The following is a 22,761-nucleotide window of genomic DNA, read 5'->3' as shown; positions in this document are numbered from 1 at the left end:
TTGTTTTGGGTATAGTTTGTTCATTATTATTGGTGAAGAGAATATCATTTATCACTATATTGCTATTTATTTTTTCTACTGTTATTGGATTTTGGGGAAGTTTTCAGTTTGGGTCTGTTGTGAATAGAGCTGCTACATATTCGTGTACATGAATTGGGTGAACATACATATTTTGTTTCTGCTGAGTATACTTATATCTATGAGATTAATTGTTGAATCATAAACTAGGCATATAATTAGCTTTAGGAGACTCTGGCCCAACAATTTTCAGAGTCATTATACCAATATGTACTCCTACTCGTACTGCAAGCAAGTTTCAGTTTCTCCAAATCCTTTCCAGCACTTGGAATTTTCTCTCCTTTTCATGTAGCCATTCTAGAGAATATTAAATTGTTTTAAATTTTATTCCCCTCATAACTAATGAAGTTTGCCACCTTTTTCATGTTGGCCATTTGCCTCTTTTTTGAATTGCCTGATCAAGTCCTTTATTCAGAGTTCCATAACTGGTATTTTGTTTGTATTTCATTGGGGCAGACCATAGAGATCAGATATGGACTATATATGTATGTCAACTGATATAGGAACCTGCATTGTAGTGGAGGAGGTGCCTTTTACTAAATGTGTGTGGTAGGATTGTGGATCACTTTATTTTGATTCCTATCTTTATTTTAATTTTTTTCTAAATCATCTATAGTAAACATGTATCTGTATCTATATAACTTTAATCAGTAAAAAGATTTGAAAACTAAAAAATTAAGTCTTGTCATAGCATAAATATTGTTTGCTGATTAGTATATACTATAATTTTAATCTGTGAATTGACCCAATCAGCAAAATGGTAAAATCTGGCTAGATATTTAGAACTTTCAGTATTCTTTCTGTAGTGTTTGTGATAATATGAATAAATCAATGAATGTGTAAATCAATAAATGACCCAGAAAAATCTGCTTTTGTGATTAATGAATAATTTCTATATTTACTATCCATTAATGCTATTAAAATTCCTATTTTTGTGCTGCTAAATTACTAGCCTCAGAACTGTGTTGACCTAATTGTAAAGGATAATATATAGGTTATGGAATTTTTGAGGGCATTAGTTGAAGTTGTTTTCTTGGAAAGAAATAATGTTCTTAGTGAGTTTTTCTCACTAAGTTACATTAAGTAGTGCAACATTTTGAATAGCTAGAGATTGATTTGTAATTTCTTTTTTTTTTTAAGATTTTATTTGACAGAGGGAGAGCAAGAAAGCGAGAGTGAGAGAGCACAAGCGGGGGTAGTGGCAGAGGGAGAGGGAGAAGCAGACTCCCTGCTGAGCAGAGAGCCCACACGGGGCTAGATCCCAGGACTCCGGATCATGACCTGAGCTGAAGGCAGACATTTAACTGACAGCCACCCAGGCGCCCCTGATTTGTAATTTCTAGCTGATGGCTAATTGTTTTTATTATCTTTGTTCATCTCACTATACCTCCATTAGAGATGTGTTTTTGTCTTGTTTGGGATAGAATTTACTAGATTTCATGTTAGATGTTATGTAGAGTTTAAAAATAGTAAACTTTGAATGCCAATTTTACAAAATATTAACCTCCTTTACATTATTAAAAGGACAGGACTTAAACCTTTATGTAGACTAGGATATGAATATCATGCAATTTTTAAACAAATGGTTGATAGGTAATAGACAATGTTTACTATAATGCTCTTCCCGAAGTCAATTAAAAAAAACACCTGTTTTTATGTTAGAATATGAAAGGCCATGAGAACACATGTATAGCATCCCACCAAAACAATATCATCTGATTCAGTGACTGTTAGCACAGCTTAAAATATAATTCACTAAATAATGTGTCTGCAAACCCATTGATTGTAGACATTGTGCTGTGCAAAATGTAAAGCTAACGGTAACTAATGCTCTTCAGAAGTATGGTAGCCTTTGCAAATTGTTCGGAATTAATTTGTTTTGAGTAAATGGAAATTAGTCTGTTAAATGAAGCTTATAAAAAAGATTACAAAGGGGTAAGAGACCATCTCACCAGGATAGCTTAAAACCCACACATTTGTATGAGTCAGGGGAAGTACTGTCCTTTAAAAATGATCTTATTCATTCCAGTCCTCTGAGATTTGTGCCTCCTGATGTGATCTAGAGATCCAGCAAAGTAGAAACATATTTAGAATCTTACTCCTTAGAACACTGAACTCATCCATCAGCAGGATTGACAAGGTCTTAGACAAAGCATTTTGCCTGGCACACAACCTGTACTGAAATTTTCCTGTGGCTATAATGTAGCACACCTGACAGATGTTTGAGCCATTTAACACAGCAGGCGGTACTCATAAACACCACAGACTGGCATTCAACATGATAGGGATTATTTTTCTTTTGTCTGTCTGAAGTTATATGGCCTATAATCAACAAAGGATTTAGGCATAACTAGCTAAAACGTAGGGTGTGATATCATTTATATGCAATATTTCTCTTGCTTATAAAGCTTACAAAATGTCCCAGAAGCTGAGATACTTCTTGACACAGGTGAAAAACATTTTGCACATGTTTCCCTTTTCATGATGAGAACTGGTTTAGAAAAGAAAGGCATCATGGGTATTATTTGCTCACAGAGTAAAGCTTATATATCACTGTTTATTTTCTTCATAGTTCCTTAATGATGTAATGTGCTTTATTAAGTCCATATTAATTTTTAAATTCAGCATGGTGGTGATGAAGTAGAGTAACTGCAAAAACACTATTTAAAAATTCCCATTGACAATGTGTCTACATCAGAAAGAGAGACAAGTAAATATACACCATCTGTAGTTTTAAAAACTATACTGTCTGTCCTAAGGGATAGAGATAGATGCTATTAATTTAAATGTCATGTTTGCATTGAATGAAGCACAGCAATTTTAAATTTGGCTTTATTAAAGTTCTTTTTTAGCTTAAATTTCTCATTTGGTAAAGTAGCATTTGGAGGAATTGCTCACTGATAAAAATTATTTAGGTCCTTTGGGGAGCAGTAACGTGCAGGGGGGATGATACTTTCAAAATAACATTTTATTGCATTTATAATTTATTACTTAATCAAAATAATCTTGTAGTCTGCAACTGAATAGGGAATTTAAAAATAGGAAAATTAATAATACCTTAAAGGAACAAATAAATACCACAATTGAACCACGGTAACACCCTGGCATATATATAACGCTTATTTTAGAAACTGTTTTTGTAAGCATGCATTTGTTGGAAAAAGTTTCCAGTTTTGTGTAGGTCATGGCTTTTTTCGATTTGCTTTAGGGTTCAATGATTTGCTGGCTACAGCTGCATGTGCAGATGCAGAAACAGTTTCATTCTAGAAAATAACCATAGTTTAGCATTTATGTGCCAAGGTAAGTCTGTAAAAGTTAATGAAAACATTCTTTAAGGCTATGCCCAAATACAAGGACTCACTGGAATTCTGAAAAACCCATACATGTCAGAAGGGTTGAAATTAGTTTATCTTTCCAATGTTTTATTTACTTCTGTGTACAGCTACCGTATACAGTTTTCTTAATACTCATCTCTAACTCCTACATTTCCAGGCTGTTGACCCATACTGACATTTGATTTTTGTCTCACTGGTGGTGATATTTTGAGCAAGGTTTTCTTAGCTAGCTACAGGATTAGGTATTCTGCCCTGCTAGCTGCACTGGAAAGGAGCTTCTTAAGTCTAATGTGATCTTATATATGTATATCTGTAGTTCTATTTTCATTTTTAACAAATTCATACAGAAGAGGAGAGACCAGAGCTTTGAAATGGTATAATTGGGATCTGCATTGTGGATACTGAATATATATTAGTCCTCTCAACTGGAAAGATCATTCTTCAGATTTAAGCTCAGTTTCCATTTCCTTAGGGAAGCCTTTCCTGACCTGACTAGCTTGAGTTCTCCATAATGTGCTCTCCAAACACTTTGTACCATTCCTTTTTAATAAGGGTCACCATTGTAGTTTCACACAAAAATAGACTCAAAATGGATGAAAGATCTAAATGTGAGACAGGAGTCCTCACATTTATTTTTTGATTATTTGATTACTCTCTGTCTCTGCCACTAAACTGCATGCTCCATAACTACAGGGATTGTGTCTGGTTTTATTCATCCTTATATCCTTGGTGCCCAGTATGTGGTGGGGGCTCAAGAAATGGTTGTTGAATGAATGCATTTTATAAAGCACTACTTTATATTATTTATACAATTTTCTAATGTTTAATTACAATTTTGGCATATTCTTAAAACATACACTACTGTTAGAGCATTTTGCTTTGTGTACATTGTGTGGTTTTGGCACACCAATAAATAACACTCTTTCCTTCCCTGCTGTACAATCAATAGAGAGATATATCCACAAGTCAGACATGGGTTGGAGGACATGGCTTAAATGTGTGGCCAAAGTGATGTTACTAATTTCTCACCATCACTCATCTCAAGCTTACCAGCTTAGTCAGTTCCCTACTTGGCAGCAAAGTGGAGTAAAAAGTACTTTTGATCAGTGGATACCTGAGAAGTGGTGAACACCTCAATGGGGAAAATGCTGGGATAGGGTGTAGAGATAATTCAAGAGCTCTTAAAGACGGAGGGAGTAAATGGGGTGAGGATAGTAAGCCTTAGCAGTCATTTACTGTCTTTCCACGTAGAGATGAAAAAACAAGGACCATGTTCAAGAAGGGAAGCACTAGACTCTTGCTCCATCTCCTTACAGTCAGGCATGAGGTTAGAAGAATAAACTATGGAAGTTATAAAAAAAAATACACCCTCTGGAAAAATGAAATAAAGTTTTCTGAACTTTGATGTCCGAACCTTAGAAGTTTCAGATACAGTCTTACTTTTGGTATCACAGCAGATAATCAACCTGTTGCCTGTCTTCCCCCATTCCTTCCCATAATATTGAAGTCATAATGATAAGCAAGCAGCATATACACCAGGCGCAGCTTTAAATGCTATACATCCATAATCTCATTTTATCTGGGAGGGAGCAGAGTGTAGATGTTAAGAGTGGTGTAGTGTAGAGATGAAGACCCTGGTTAAATGATGCAGTGCACACAATATGCCTGATAACATGGTCATTGCTCTGTAAAATGTTGGCTGTTATGAGGATGATGACTATTGTCATAGCAGAATGGAATTTCCCATTGTTCAGTCTACCTAAGTACTACTCAGTCCTAGACAGAGTTTGGGACTTCTATAACACTCTTTGTCTTTTGGGTATAAAGGACCTCTTCTTTATCTCTCGGGAATCTTAGAATATTTTGGACCTTCAAAAGAGAGTCCACATGAACACAGAGACAGTCTGCCATGGAGTTCAGCAAAGTCTCACATAGGGGCGCCTCTTGACCAGAGGCCCACATTCTTCATTAAGGAGGTGAGTGGCTGGAATGGCTTCCCTCTGTCAGGGTAAACAGCAGTCCCTGAAGGTGGTGGGCTTGACCTCCACATGCTCTGCGTAGCAGACCCCTGACAGTGTTTGAGTGTATGCATCCTCTCTATCCAGTCCCCTCGGTCTCAGTTCCCTCTCTCCCTGCCTTTGGCTTCCAGTGAGCTCCCGTTCCATCCACAACTTCCCCTGTTCCTCCCCAGAACGTTCAAGGGGCTCACCTCTATTTTTCTTTCTTAGGAAGTATGAGTGGGATCATCTGGTTTTTCTTCTACTTTCTTCTAACTTACTACTTTGGCTGTGAAAAGCTCCTCCTCCTCATTTTCTTCCTCCTCCTTCTTTATTCTAGACTGCCTGTTCTGGAAGCAAAAAATACACCAAACCCAACATTAATTTTATCTTGATCCTTTTATTCTTTGTATGTAGCAGTCACACTTCTTCCTAAAGCAGTGGTGGAGCTTTTTAACTACTGGAGAAAGATTCACATAGAAAGAAGTGGGGAAACGAACATTACATGGATTAATATTCCAAGATATGATTTTGCTACATTATTATTTTTGACTACCATATTATTTTGATTATTAAGCACGATTATCCCTATTTTATCAACAAAAAGAAAGTAAGATGCTGACAATGTGAGATCTTGCTCCCAGTCACAGCCCGAACTAGGCCCAGAAACCCCAGTTTCAAAGCTCATAATAGATTCTCCAAAGAAACTATGTTCTCTGATCTCAGAACCTTTTCACAGACACCCAATGCTGGGGTAAGACCTACTAAAGTAGTCTCCTAGAAGGCCTGAAGTGTTGTTTGCATGGAATGATCCATTAAAATGTGGGGAAAAAATATTACACCTTCAATTTCTGTGTTTCTATCTACAAAGTAGAAAAAAAAATAAAACTTTGGAAGCATGAGTCATTTTTACTCCGACTTGACACTGGTGCTCTTGATGTCCTTGAGGGCTTTCAGAAAGAGGAGTTTCCACAGTGAGGAGAGAACATGGCAAATCTCTCACTCTTGTTCACACACTGTATAGTACAATGTTTTACTGTTTATCCACACCCAGTTAAGTGGCTTTATGGGTCTACTCTCCTATTCTAAATAAACTAATTCTCACAGAATGGGCAAGAGTCATAAAAAGTTTCCTGGAAAAAAAAAAACCCTCTAAAGATAACCGTTAATTGCAAGCATGAGCAAGTGGCAAGAAAAGAACAAAACACATGGCCTTTTGTGAGTATGAGCTTTTTTTTTTTTTCAGTCATGACACACAAAGTAAAAGACAATTAGTAGATAATACTCCCAATATTGAAACTCTTCAGAAAAAACATAGGATATTACATATAATATTCTTAATAAGCCCCACAGTATCTTTAATTTGTGTTTCATTAACAATTAACTGTTGATAGTAGTGCATATATATAATTGTATATTTTTTCATGGCTGTAGTACATGGAGTACATTATAAAAAGACCTTAATACTTGCCAATCATTGAGGATTCAGTTTGGACATTCTATTATCTAGAAAACATGTATAAAGTCCATTCCTGTGTTCCTTTTCCTATGGTCTCTTGGAAACTTGTACTTGATTCCACTGAAATACATCTGTAGAATCTGCTAGAATTGTTTGTTTGCAGCTATCTCTCTACCAAGACTGTGAGGGCAGGGACAGAGTCTTACTCATATTTGAATTCTCACGGTGAAATATTTTGACACCTGGAAGGTATTTGGGAAGATAAATGAAAAATACTCATCAAAAAGCTATCAGATACTGAGCTGATATGATAGAATCGGGTTCCAGCAAACCCCGGCACAGCTGCCCACTTTCAAATCATCCTTCAAAATCTATGGCAGGGGCTCTCCTCTGGTCTGCATCGTGTCCTGGCATGCCCTATTTTGGACTGGCTTCCCAGTGGACTCAGTACTGAGTATAATAAATACTTTTTCTAGTCATTCTGCCTGTGACCCCAGTAAGATAGCAAAAATGAGCAAGCATGTCCTTCACTCACACTCAGTAACGGGTCTAGGTCCAGCTCTTTGGTCTCATTCTACTCCAGTCCTTCCTGTTCTTAAGCAGACCACAAAATGGGTAAGGGAGGGGATGAGGCGTAGGAAGTGTTAGAGGGAGCAAGGGGCCTCAAACTCTGTCTAATGTGGCACTCTTTGCCTCCTCCAACTATAACAGTCAATATAGAATGTCAGTAATAGTCTTAAGCAGCCTCACATGCTGGCAGCAAAGGATCACATTATGACTTGGCACTAGAGAGAACAGTGCTTAAGGCAAAGCCAGGGAGGAAGCTGCTACAGGAATCCAGGTTGGGCTACAGGGAGAGGCCATGAAATTGCTGGAAAGTACGTGAATTTGAGAAATGTGAACGAGAGAAAAAGTAAGGATTTGAGTCCTAGATGAGCCCATGTTTCTGACAGTTGCATGTTTGGTGATGCCATTCATTAAGAGAGCGGTCACTGAAGAAAGAAGAACACATTTTCAGGGTAAAAATTTGTTACTTTAATGGTTCTACTTTGCATTCTGGTCTCAACACACAATCAATCAATCAGTGTTACCTGGTAACCTTTTTGTATTTTCTTGGTGAGGTCCAGATGACAATCTCCATGGTAACACTATGAAATCGTCACTGCTTTCCTCAAACCTGGATCTGGAAACTCTTCACTCCTGCTCCCTACCCCGTCAGGATTTTCCCAGAGACAAGAGTTTCTTCCACTTCCCAGGGAAAACAGAGGTAATCTGGGGAGAGCATTCTCTCTATCCTTTCTGTCACCCCAGTTCCAATCATTCCCCATTCCCCCAGGGCCTCAGTTTCCTCCCTTGGTTCTCTCCATTCATTCTACCGTCAGCATTGAAACCAGAGTCACCTTTGGAAAACTGCAACAATGAATCATGGAACACCTCATCAAAAACTAATGATGTACTGTATGGTGACTAACATAACATAATAAAAAAAGAAAAAAAGAAAACTGCAAATTGAATGCTGTCACACCTTTGCTTACTGCCTCCCAGTGGCTGATTAGCCAGACTTCACATGAGGCTCTAACTTCTCCAGTATTGTCTCTGGCAAATTTCCCTGTTTTCTTCACACCGATTCAATTCTTAAAATGCATCACATTTTCTAAAATCTTCAGATATTTGCCTATGTATCCCTTCTGATGTGAATTAGGATTAGCTTTTTATTTGTATCATTCTTTTTAATGTTGAGTCTTAAAGTTTTTATTTACATGCTGTTTCCTCCTGGAAGTTTCCCTGACTGCCACCTTTCCCTCAGATATGGATTTAATTCTCCTCCTATTTGCCCCCCAACCCCCACATCTTGTACTTCCCTTATCAGAGCACATGTTGTGGAGCTTAATAATTATCTGTTTATTTGTCAGAATCCTAGACTACAATATGAAGGCAAGGTCTATTTCTGCTTGTAACTGTGTATCTCTTAGACCTCGATAGAGTTCCTATTATATAGTAGATGCTCTCTTAATACTGTCTAATGAGTACTGAATGTTGAATGATTTATATGGTATTATTCTATAAACCTTCTATAAGCAATTTCAAATGTGTAAATGGCATTTTTTTTGGTAACAACTTTATTGAGATTTAATCCACATACCATAGAGTTCACACATGTAAAATTATACAATTCACTGGTTTATAATATGTTCACAGATTTGCGCCTCACCACGATCATTTTGGGAGCATTTTCAGTGAATGGCAAATCTTGATAATTGATAATTTGGTACATTGGAATCTTGCTTTTGCCAATCTGGAGTATTTTGATAATTATTTAAAATAATTTATTGATCTAGATCTTCAAACTGCATCTTCAGAATGCAGTGCCATCATCTTTTCCTAACCTGTCATAATATATTGAGATTTGAGAAAGCCTTAGTTTCTGATATTTTGATTAATGCAAATACAATTTCAAATTATTTATCTATGAGCATTATAATGTTCTAAAAGTAGATCCTTTTCTCCATAGCTGCAACTAGTCATTTATCATTTTTCATCTCCAAAGCATGGTTCTCCATGTCAAGTTAACTATCACTTGCATATAACTGAATATCACTCCTATTTTATTTGGGTCATTTTTAATTCTGCTGTTCCCTTTTAAAACTTTTTTAATAAGCATCTTGACATATGAAACTCTGGGAAAGGGCAAGTATCAAGCTAATTTTCAGGATATTTTGCTGTTTTTAATGTAATATAGTACTCTCATTCACCATTCCTTCAAGAAAAATTAATATGTTGAACCAACAGATCTCACAGGATATGGATTGCACTTCTCACTACCAAATATACATGCTAAAGCTCCAATTTCAAGATCAGTAGCAATAGTAGCCACCCAGAAAGTATCTGTATTTTTGTCTCTCATCTTCCCTGGAATAGTTACTCAGGAGTGGCAGTTACCCCCTTTCATGAATGAAAAGTCAGGCAGATCCATGTATTTTCGGTTCTCTCTTTGGGAAAAAATATGGTCATTTTAAGTTTCAAAGGTAACTATTTTATAATTAAAAGTAGCCAGTACTGTCTTATAATCTTATAATCAAACATTGAATCTAATAGAAAGTTAAATTTTTCCCCAGCTGTGACCTTTTGCAAATAGAAAGTTTAAGAAGAGGGCTGACTCCTTTTTCTCTCTCCCAGCCTTTTGTTTCTGCCCTTGTTCTCCCATTCTCCTGCATTTCCTAACTTTGTTGAAGCAGGGAAAGGAAAGGTGGAAGGTGCAGAACAGGGATCTTCTTGGACTCTGGGTTTGGCTGATGTTTCTCTGGGTATTTCTCTTGCTTCTTAGAATACTCTGCCGTTGTTGGGGACGCTCATCATCCATTTTCCTGATTCAGGTGAATGAACCCTCCTCTGACTGACAGCTTATGATTTCTTTTGGCCTTTGGGGAATTGGTGACTTGCTTGCAGGTTCTCACAGCTGAGATCCTTTCAGGCTCTGTTTCTTTGAATATTTGCATTCTGATGGAATACTTCATTTTGGTGTTGGATGATATGTCATATCATACTAAATATGACCTCAAATACTTTGCAGCTCCCCTTATCATAAGGCAGAATCCACTTCCCTATTCTGTGAATGTGGGTTGGCCTTGTGGCTTGCTTTGATCAAGTAGAATGTTCTGGAAGTGACACTGTGTAACTAACTTCTGAGTTTGGCCTCATCCCCTTGGAATTCTTCTGCAGTCATGTGAAGATGCTCAAGATGAAAGACGAGTTGGATAGAGAGGGAGACCAGCTCCACCATCCCAATTTTCTCATCACTCATCAGGAGTTCAGCCTCCTGAAGTAGAAGTGAGGACTTCTTACCCAATTCTGCTACATCCAAGCTGCAAGCTGACTGAATGAGTTAGCCCTGTCAATCCACAAAGCTGGGAGGAAATAAGAAATTGTTGTAAGCCACAGTTTGTAGTGATTCCACAGAAGTGAATCACTGCTCTACCCCTCTAGGTGATTTCACTGGTTAGGTTCTAGAAGAATCACATGGCCAGGTGTGCCCCATGAGAAATATTTATGCATATTTTGTCCTGATAGACTTTGGAAATGCAGGCTCATCTCCATGTCACTAACGCTTATTCCAGATGATCTGTCTCTTCCCATTTGTGTTTCCCAGGCAGGAGCTAGGCACCGGTTCAGTATATCCTCCTAATGAAAGGGGCGTATCACTCTTCTGAGAGTTCCTGTGGAAAACTAGCAAGTATTTCTCCTGTGTTTCCCATTTACTCTCCAAAGAAGTCCTCTTCAAATTGTCTTTCTTTTCCATGCAAGATAAAAGACATAGTATAATATATGTGGCTTTTGACTACAATCTTTTTAATTTTGAAATCTAAGAAGTTCTTTAAAAAATAAAAAATGATGAACATATCTATATTTCTTTATACATGTGTGTATGTCTTGCATCTGTATTTGGCAGCAATACCTGACTTAAATTAACATGAGGCTATTTATAATCTTTATAACCTTTTAAAAAAATCCCACTTGGTGGGAATATGCATACATCTTACCGTAGAAATGTTGATATATAATAACCATTGAGGGTGTTATATAATGTATACTATACGATCTTTCTAAAATTAAAAATTGAATTATGAAATACATATGATAGTTAATTTTGTGTGTCAATTTGACTGGATCATGGGGTATCCAGATATTTGGCTAAATGTTATTTCTGGGTGTGTCTGGGAGGGTGTTTCTGGGTGAGATCAGCATTTGACTTGGCTCGGTAGACTGAGTAAAGCACATTGCCCTTCCCAGTGTGGGTGGCCATCATCTCATCATTTGAGGGCTTGAAGAGAACAAAAGAGTGGAGGAAGAGAGCATTGGTTCCCTCTGCCTGTCTACTAAACTGGGACCTGGGTCTTTTCCTGTGCTTGGACGTGAACTTAAACCGTTGGCTCCTCTGGTTATCAGGCCTTCAGGCTTGAACTGAAACTATACCACCAGCTTTCCTGAGCCTCCAGCTTGCAGATGACAGATGGTGGGATGTCTCAGCCTTCATAATTTTGTGAGCCAATTCTGTATATTAAATATTTCTTTCTCTCTTTCTCTCTGTACAAATACATATGATATCCTATTCATTCTGTTTCTTGGGAGAATACTGACTAATACATCATCTTTCCTCCAATTTTTCAGGAAAGAGCCTCTGCAGCTCCACATAGGCTCTGCTCTGTTTCTTCTTTGAATATTTGCATTCTGACGGAATACTTCATTTTGGTGTTGGATATCTATTATCTTACCATTTTGGTCAAAATGCCCACTTTAACATTTTGTTATCTATTGATGGACACTTTTCTTCAAGTTACTAGAATTGGATTTATATTTCTTTTAGAAGAGTTACCATGAGTAACACAGGATGCAAAAGGACTAGTCTTATTAGACATTGTGAAGATGTGATTTATTTTCTCTAAGAAATTCTCTTAAGGAACCAATAAACTTCTTTGTAACTCCCTTATATCTTAGCCTCTTTCCCCCCTGGATATGAAATAAAAATTCTCTTGATTAGTCAGTCTTCCTAATTCCTGGTGGAATTAAGTCAGTGGGTTCACAGGACTCCTCAGACCTGCTTCAGGGGCCCGGGAAAGGGTGATGGTGAAGGACGGAGCAGTTAGTGTAAGTCTCAGGGTTCTCAAATGCACTAAATCTAGTGGATTTCTTCACCTAATCTGTTTCAAATAGTGGAATTGATGATTTTCCCTGAAGAAAGTATTGATACTGATCATAAGAAATACACAGATGTTCTGGAACTTTTTTATATAACTTAAAGAATGTTTAAGCTTTTATCCCCACTTCTAGCATCAGGTATCCACAGGCACGGTTTATTTCATGAATTAAATTTTTATGCCTTTTCCCACTACCTAAAGCTAATATTATATTTTAAGTAGAAATAATAAGAGAGCCATACATTTGTTGGAACCACTCATCAAACTTTGCAGACAGTTAACTTTAGCATTTTCACATCTTTTTGCAATAATAAAAAAAAAATGGACCATAACTCCCATTAGACTTGTGAGTTGTTTTGGAGTAGCTCTTCTGATTTAAGTTTTCTTAATGCCCTTCATATATAACAGGTGTTTGATATTTATTAGATGTAAAATATCTATATTTTGAGTTCTAATTCATCTCACATAGAGAAAAGTGTCTTACTCCAAGTCACGTGCCCTTCTCTGCTGAGGCACACATCCAATGCTATCTTCTGCCTTCTCTGTCAGTTTAATTCTCTTTTTATTTCTAAACAGATTTTTACAGCTTTCAGAGTACTTTTATGAATGTCATTTCATTCGATCCTCATTTCTATGGGACAGGTTCACAGAGAAGAATAGGTACCAACCACTAAATAATTTGCATGAAGCCACAGAACTGCTAAATATAAAGGCAAAGTTAGAAGTCAGTGCTTCCAATACCATTATGTAACTTTTCAAAGCATAATCTTTCATTATATCCCAAAAGATTCCTGTTCATTTTACTTTTTTTTTTTTGCTGGAGATCATGAAGTTGATGATAAAGAAGTATGTCAATATAATTTTAATTTGGTTTACAAATTTTTGTGTAGTTTTATTTTTAAATCAATACGTTAGAGTGTGTATTCACTAAATATTTTCTCACTTGACTACTAATGGAGTTGAAGTTTAAGTTTAATACATATAGAAAACAAAATTTCTTTGTAAACAAGGAGAATGGCTTTGTTAGAATCTTTTACATAAATCATTTAGAGGCATAGGTTTGAAAGTCGGAGAACCTAAAAATACTAAAACAAGCTGTATTTTCCAAATTGGGCACAAGATGGCGGCAAATTCCTTTGTTTAATTTTAAGAATCGCTATCATTTTCCCAGGTTGAAAAATTAAACTCATTTCTGTTTCCTGATGAACTAGTTGAAGATTGGGCATATATATTTAACATCCCTTTCTCCAGCCAGAATTCTTCCTTTCACTGTCATTTGTATCACCAACCTTACAGTTCAGTATAGTGGAAATGTTGGTAACTTTATTTTGCTCCTCTCTTTTTGGGATGTATCTTCAACCCTTACCATTAAGCAAATTCTTTATTTTTTATTTTTCAATATCAAACAGATTAACAACTTTCTCTCCTCCATCCCTTTCATAGAAATTGCTTTTAATTAGCTTTCATGATTATTTGGTTAATACAGCAATTACCTGGTTTCTAGACTCCACAATGTATTCAAGATGTAACTAGGTAAACTCTATTACTTAAGGATTAAAAATTATGATTGTAGCACTGCCTTGATTCAATCCCTTATGGTCTCTAAAATCAAGGCCTTCTGTCGTTTTGTTTTTTTGCAGCATTTCTCCAGGCATTATTCTCAACTCATTCTCTCCATCTCATTTAAGGGAAGTCTTATTGCTGGTACCAGCCTGCAGCTCATTTATTCCCATGCCATTTTTAGTGTAGTATGCTTTTCTACCATTTCTTTGCCATTTCATCTCTTTCATACAAGTTTGTTGAAAACTTGCCTCCTTTTGAAAGTATACCTTTTCCCAGGGTAATTCAGTGTCACCTTACTGTCTTGTTCCCACCTTCCTAGAACTAGCTACTTGCCAAACATACCTCTATCTACATATAGATTGGCATGGTGTTTTATACTTCTTTGAAAATGTTCTCTAATTTTCTTTCATATTTTAAAGTTAGTATGATTTCATTCATCAGAGGCACCAACCTGTTAGAGAATAAAGTGTAAAGTTTCTATTGACTTCCACTTACTATGTTCTCTAATTTCATCTATAGTATACAGTAAGTTACTCAAGGCTTATTTTGATCTTTTTATAAATATCAGAATAGGACACAGTAACCTTGGCATAACATCCCAACATTTTAATGGTTAAAGACTGAAGAGAATTCTTAGTATCTGGCTTTTACTTTCTACGTACGCAGGCATGAATATAATCCTGATACCAACTTTTGCCATAAAACCAAACTAACTATACTTTTATATTGTGACTCATAGATATTTGGAAGATTAACCTAATGATTCCACTATGGAAAACACATCCAAAGTTTCCACAAAAGATACACCTTGATCTAATCTACAGAGAACAGAGAGAAAGTTCTCTAGCATCCCTCAATTAGTATATCTTTTACAGCCCTCGACACATCACTGGCTAGATGTTCTTTGTTTTTGCTCAGGGCAGATGTTTCAGCTTATATAATAGTGTGTTCGAATTTACCCAGGGCTAGATGTGGCTTTGCTTTATTATAATGCCATATTTGATCCAATACCTTGACAACTGGCCTATTTTAATCCTGGGGACATTTTGATTTTTGTGATGGGTAATGTTTCCCTCTTTACTTTTTTTCCTTTTGCAATAGCGAATTTGGTTTCACTGCTAGTAACTGTGCAGCCCAGTATGATACTGCTTTAGCATGATTATTTTATCCTTGGATTTATTATTTTCTACCCAATTCTTCCTGTCCCTCAACTTTCTCAATTATTTTTTTACTGTCCCCCCAATATGTACATGTTCTTTTCTTTCTTTTTTTTAAGATTTTATTTGAGAGAGAGAGAGAGTGCGCGAGAGCACGAGCACACGGGGGAAGACAGGCAGAGCGAGAGGGAGAAGCAGACTCCCCGCTGAGCAGGGAGCCCGACTCAGGGCTCAATCCCAGGACCCTGAGATCATGACCTGAGCCTAAGGCAGACAATTAACCGACTGAACCACCCAGGCATCCTGTACATTTTCTTTTCTTTACTGGAATATTTTGCTGTTAATTTTTTAATGATGTAATTGATACATGACAATATACTAGTTTCAGGTGTACAACATAATGATTCGATATTTTTACATATTGAAAAATAATTACCATAGTAAATCTAGTTGATACCATCACCAAATGTAGTTATAATTTGTTTTTCTTATTATGAGAACTTTGAAGATCTACTCTTTCAGCAACTTTGAAATATAAAATGCAGTATTATTAACTATAGTCATCATGTTGCCCATTACATTGCCCCAACTTATTTTATAACTGGAAATTTGTACTGTTTGATCACCTTCATCCCTTTCACCCAGCCTATACCCTCTGGCTCCGGCAACCGCCAGTCTGTTCTAATCTGTGAGTTCTGGGTTTTTTTGTCCCACCCCATCCCCCTTTTCTTAGATTCCACATATAAGTGAGATAATGTGGTATTTGTTTTTTTCTATCTGACTTATTTCACTTAGCTTAACTCAAGTTTACTCAACTCCAGTTCCATCCATGTTGTTGCCAATGGTAGGATTTCATTCTTTTTTATGACTGAATAATATTCCATTGTGTATGTGTGTATGTGTATCTATCTATATCATCTATATCTCTCAATCTCTTTATCCATTAATCCCTAGTGGACCCTTGTTTGTTTCCATGTCTTGGCTATTATAAATAATGATGCAGTGAACATGGGGATGTAGATATCTTTTCAAATTAGTGTTTTCACTTCCTTTAGGCAAATACCCAGGGGTGGAATTGCTGAATCATAGGTTAGTTTATTTGATGAGAAACCTCCATAGTGTTTTCTATAGAGACTTCACCAATTTGTATTCCTATGAACAGAGCATGAGGGTTCTCTTTTCTCCACATCCTCTCCAACACTTGTTATTTCTTGTCTTTTTGATGCTAGCCATTGTAACAGGTATTGAGGTGATATCTCACTGTGTTTTTGATTTGCGTTTTCCTGATCAATAGTGATGTTGAGCACCTTTTCATGTTTGACACCTGTTTCACATCTGTATATCTTCTTTGGGAAAATGTCTATTCAGATCCTCTGTCCCTTTTTGAAATTGGATTGTTTGTTTTTTGCTATTGAATTGTGTGAGCTCTCTCTGTATTTCAGATATTAATCTCTTACCAGATATATAATTTGCAAATATCTTCTGCCATTTAATAGGTTTCCTTTTTATTTTGATGATGCTTTCCTTTGCTGTGCAGAAGCTTTTCAGTTGGATGTGTTCTCACTTGTTTATTATTGCTTTTGTTGCCTTTGCTTTTGGTATCAAATCTAAAAATTCATCATCAAGACCAATATCAAGATTTCCCTCTGAGTTTTTGTCTAGGAGTTTTATGGTTTCACGCCTTACATTTAAGTCTTTAATCTATTTTGACTTTATTTTTGTGTATGGTGTGAGATACTGGTCCAGTATTGTCATACACAGACCCCACTGATAAATTAATATTCCCCTGAGAATTGTATTTACTAGGCAAAAAGTGTCAGTTTTGGAAAAATTTCCTGCCTCTACAATCTCCTCAAACTATAGCATGTAAATGAATACCCATCCTCAGACTTATTTCTGGCAATGTGGTTGACTAGATAGTCTGAAAATTTTGTGCTGGAAAACATTAAAAAATATATACTTTAGCTTGCAAGATAGTTAAGGACCACAAGGGCTCAAAGCAAAAAAGGAATGGAAAGCCAAACTAATAAGCTCTTCCTACTACAGGGATTGTCTTGTGGATATTGCCAATCCCAAGGTGGTTGGGTTTTGGTTGCTTCACTAAAAGAGTCAAGGACTTTGGATTGAATAAGGTGACACTTGAATCAGACTTCTAAAACAGTGCTAAATTCTTAACAAAAGACCTGATAAGAAAAAAAAATCACCTTGTGGGAAAAGAAACCTTTTTTATGTTTGAAAATAACATGCTTCTATATATCTCAAAGAAGAAATCATAATGGAAATTAGACAATATAACTGAAATAAAGAAAACACAATATATCACAAGGTATGGGATATGGCTAAAACAGTGCTCAGAAAGTAATTTATTGCACAAAAAGGCTGAAAAATATGAGCTCAGTGTCCAGCTTAAGAAGCTATAGAGAGAACAACATAATAAATTCAAAGTAATATAAAAAAGTAAGACTGACAAAAAGAGAAGGCACAAATAAATAAATAACCAAGGTGACATAAGCACACACAAAGCAGACATTAAAAAATACGGTGATGTTATTGCCAATAATTTTGAAAAGTTGGGTGAAAGTCACAATTTATTGGGAAAATATAAGTTGTCAAAGTCTGATTTAAACAATAGAAAACATGAAAATATCCCTACCTACTTAATAAATTGAAACAGTATTTAAAACATCTACCACTAATTAACCTACCTCCCATTCCTTCTCCCTCATAGCTACAAAGCCAAGCTGGGTTTATAGGCAAGTTATATCAAATATTCAAGTAAAAGATCACTTTTAACTCAGTATTGTCATAAACAGATTGTTTCAGAGACCAGAAGAAGCAAGATATATGCAAGAATGACTGCTTTTAAAATAGAACTTTTAAAATAGAACAGGTTGGGGCACCTGGGTGGCACAGTCAGTTAAGCCTCTGACTCTTGATTTCGGTTCAAGTCATGATCTCAGGGTTGTGATATCAAGTCCGGCACTGGGCTCTGTCCTCAGTGTGGAGTCTGCTTAAGATTTGCTCTTTCTCTCCCCCTATCCCCACAATGTAAACATGCTGTCTCAAATCTTTGAAAAATAAAATACAATAGAATAGAACAGTTTAACCAAAGTGTAATAATCTGGCAAATGAAAAATTACAAGCTAGATTGTTGGTTCTACTTATAAGCAAAAAAAATCTTAAACCAATTAATTAATGACCAAAACCCAAAATATTTAAAATATTTAAAAATAAATAAAAATATTTAAAAAATTGCATCATGCTCATATGGGTTTTATCGCAGGAATGTGAGGATGATATATTATTGGAAAAACCATTAATGAAATTCAGTCCATTAACAGATTAATGTAGAAAAATCACAGGGGTTTCTCAATAAAAATAGAAAAGTAAACAAAATCCAATGTTCTTTTTTTAATATAGATTTATTTATTTTAGAGAGAGACTGAGAGAGCACAAGTGGGTGGGGCAGAGGGAGAGGGAGAGAGAATCTCAGGCATACTGACACAGGGCTCAGTCTCATGACCTGGAGATCATGACCTGAGCTGAAACAAAGAGTTGGACCTCAACTGACTGTGTCACTCAGGTGCCCCAAAATCCAGTGTTCTTTTATGATCAAACTACTTAGAAAATTAGGAATAGAAGAAAACTTCCTTAATTGATGAAATCTTACTCAAAGCAATGAAACATTAGAAATATTCCCTTTAAGACCAGGTATGGGAAAAAGCATGTCATATTTTGCACTGTGCTGGCCAGCCTAGGAAGCCCAGAAATTAGAGTAAGAAAATATAAGGATTGAAAAGGGAGAAACCATACTCTATATTTGAGTGCAATAAGCAGCCCAAGAGACTTTACAACTAAATTGTTAAAATAAGAAGATATTTCCACAGGTTTATTATATATCAAATCTAGCAAAAAAACATTTGAAAATGTAATTTTAAAAGAATAGCATTTAATAGCAACTAAAATGTAAAGCAGTTGGAATAAATCTAACAAAAGATGTACAAGACTTTTATGGAGATAATTATAAAACTTTATTGAAAATCATTAAAGAAGAACTAGATAAATGGAGAGAGAGTGTGATAGAGTCAAAATACTAAAGATGTAAATTATCTCAATTTGTGTATAAATTCAGAACATTATTCCAATAAAAATCTCACTAGTGTTTTCACGAAACTTGAGATGATTCTAACATTCACTGAGAATAACAAAGAGGAAAGAAGCTGAGACAGCTATGAAAGAGAACATCTTGGAGAGGTTTCCTGCCAATGTCTTCAACATTGTAAACTGATAGCAATCAAGAAGGGGTGATGTTGACATGGGAATAGAATAATGGACCAATGGAGACAGATGGAAAGTCCAGATACAAAACTGTGTATGAAGTTGATACATGAGAGACAAGGCTCTGCAAATCAGTGGGGGAAGGGTGAACATTTTATAAAAAATACTTATGGAAAAAAATAGAATTTTTATCTTTGATTACAAATAACAAAAACAACAAAAATGCTCTGTTGAATAAAAACCTAAATAGAACAGAACTTGAAGACTTCATGAGGCAAATGAAGAAAGATAACTCTTTATAGTAATGAAGAATTTCCTTTTAAAAAATTTTATTTTTTGCGGGGGGCGTGGAGCAAGATGGTGGAGGAGTAGGAGACCTGGATTTCATCTGGTCTCAGGAATTCAGCTGAATAGGGATCAAACCATTCTGAACACCTACGAACTCAACAGGAGATCAAAGAAAAGAATAGCAACAACTCTGAACAGAAAAGCGACCACTTTCTGGAAGGTAGGACATGCGGAGAAGTGAATCTGAGGTGATATTCAGGAGGATAGATGGCGGGGGAGGGGGCCTCCATCGGCCGCTTCTGGCAAGTGCTAGAGCCGCGGAGCACAAAATCGGAACTTTTAGAAGTTGGCTCCACTGAGGGACGTTGCTCCGGTGGCTAAGCAGGGGGTGGAACCCTCGTGGGACAGTGTGGTCTCAGGACCCTCGGGGTCACAGAAAGACCGGGGGGGTGCCTGAGTGCGGCAGGGCTCCCAGGTATCAGAGCGGGGAAGCCGGCTGCAGAGACGGAGCCGAGGCGCGGGCTCTCAGCTCGGGGTGGCCATAAACTGTGATCTGTGGCCCAGTCGGGCCACTGCTCCTCTAGCAGGGACCCAACAAGTGGCAGATCCGGGGAGACTCCCCTTCCTCCCCCAGGAGGAGCGGCGCAGGAGCGCACCGCAGGGATCTGCTGGGTTTGGAGACTCCACACGGGGTTGGGTGCCAGAGTTAGAAACGCTCGGTCACAGGCCGGGTGAGCACGGAGTGCGGCCGGAGACCGAGGAGATGGGAGTGACTGACTGCTTTTCTCTGGGGGCGCACTAAGGAGTGGGGCCCCGAGTTCTTGACCCTCTGGGCGGAGATTGGAAGGCCACCATTTTCACTTTCATCGTCCAAAGCTGTATGGAAAGCTTGCAGAGAACAAAATCTCCCAAAAGCCAACCCGAGCAGATTGCTTAGCCCGGACCGGCAAGGGTGGGGCAATTCCGCCTCCGGCAAAGACATTTGGGAACCACGGCAACAGGTCCCTCCCCCAGAAGATCAGCACGAACAGCCAGCCAAGACCAAGTTTACCGATCAAGGAGAACAGGAGAACTCCAGCACTAGGGGAAACTGCACATAGAATTCATGGGGTTTTTACCATGATTCATTAGTTTTTCAAAGTTAATTTTTTAAACTTTTTTTTTGAATTTTTCTTTTTCCCTTTTTCAACCAACATATTATCAATCCATTGTGAAAAAACAAAACATTTTTATTTTTCATTTTTAGAGTCATATTCTATCCCTTCATAGTAGATACTCTTATTTTTGGCATATATATATAAGTTGTTCTCTCTTTAAAATTTTGGATACAGTTTCTTCTAACAGATCAAAATATACCCTAAATCTCTAGTGTATGGCTTTCTTCTAGTCTCCTGCCTGATCACATTCTCTCCCTTTTTTTAAAATCTTCTTTCTTTTTTCAAACAACTTCTTATCTTATCAATTCCTTTTATAAAATCTTTTATAATTTTCATCTTTACAGTCATCTTCCATTCCTTGATTGAATCAACCCTTATTTTGTACATATATGTCTTTCTTTCTTTAAAATTTTAGGAGGCAATTTCTTCTAACAGAACAAAATATGCCGAAAATCTAGTATGTGGCACTGATCTATGCACTAGCCTGATCATATTTGATCATATTCTGTTTTTTTTGTTTTGTTCTGTTTTTGTTTGTTTTTTTCTTTTTCTTTTTTTTTTTTTCTTTTCTCTTTCTTTCCCTTTCTTTTCCACTGGTTTCAGGTCTTTTCTGATTTGTTTAGAGTATATTTGCTGGGGACGTGTTAACCTGTTAGCATTTTGTTCTCTCATTCATCTATTCTCCTCTGGACAAAATGACAAGACGAAAAAAATCACCTCAGCAAAAAGAACAAGAGGTAGTACCATGTGCCAGGGACCTACTCAATACGGACATTAGTACGATGTTGGACCTAGAGTGCAGAATCATGATTTTAAAGATACTAGCTGGGCTTGAAAAAAGCATGGAAGTTATTAGAGAAACCCTTTCTGGAGAAATAAAAGAACTAAAATCTAACCAAGTCAAAATCAAAAAGGCTATTAATGAAGTGCAATCAAAAATGGGGGCATTAACTGATAGGATAAATGAGGCAGAAGAGAGAGAATCAGCGATATAGAAGACCAAATGATGGAAAATAAAGAAGCTGGGAAAAAGAGAGATAAACAACTACAGGATCATGAGGGCAGAATTCCAGAGATAAGTGATACGATAAGATGAAACAACATTAGAATAATTGGGATCCCAGAAGAAGAAGAAAGAGAGAGGAGCAGAAGGTATATGGGAGCAAATTATAGCAGAGAACTTCCCTAATGTGGGGAAGGAAACAGGCATCAAAATCCAGGAGGCACAGAAAACCTGTCTCAAAATCAATAAAAATAGATCAACACTCTGACATCTAATAGTAAAACTTGTGAGTCTCAGAGACAAAGAGAAAATCTTGAAAGCAGCTCGGGAGAAGAGATATGTAACCTATAAAGGTAGAAACATTAGATTGGCAACAGACCTATCCACAGAGACCTGGCAGGCCAGAAAGGACTGGCATGATAACTTCAGAGCACTAAACGAGAAAAATATGCAACCAAGAATACTCTATCCAGCTAGGCTGTCATTGAAAATAGAGGGAGAGATAAAAAGCTTCCAGGACAAACAAAAACTAAAGGAATTTGCAAACACGAAACCAGCCCTCCAAGAAATATTGAAAGGGGTCCTCTAAGCAGAGAGACAGACTAAAAGCAACATAGACCAGAAAGGAACACAGACAATATACAGTAACAGTCACTTTACAGGCAATACAATGGCATTAAATTCATATCTTTGAATAGTTACCCTGAATGTAAATGGGCTAAATGCCCCAATCAAAAGACACAGGCTATCAGA

This window comes from Callorhinus ursinus, unplaced genomic scaffold (genome assembly GCF_003265705.2).
Source record: "Callorhinus ursinus isolate GAN/ISIS: 27379988/994484 unplaced genomic scaffold, GSC_fseal_2.0 scaffold8, whole genome shotgun sequence".
Taxonomy (NCBI): domain Eukaryota; kingdom Metazoa; phylum Chordata; class Mammalia; order Carnivora; family Otariidae; genus Callorhinus; species Callorhinus ursinus.
This window is presented reverse-complemented; position numbering follows the sequence as displayed.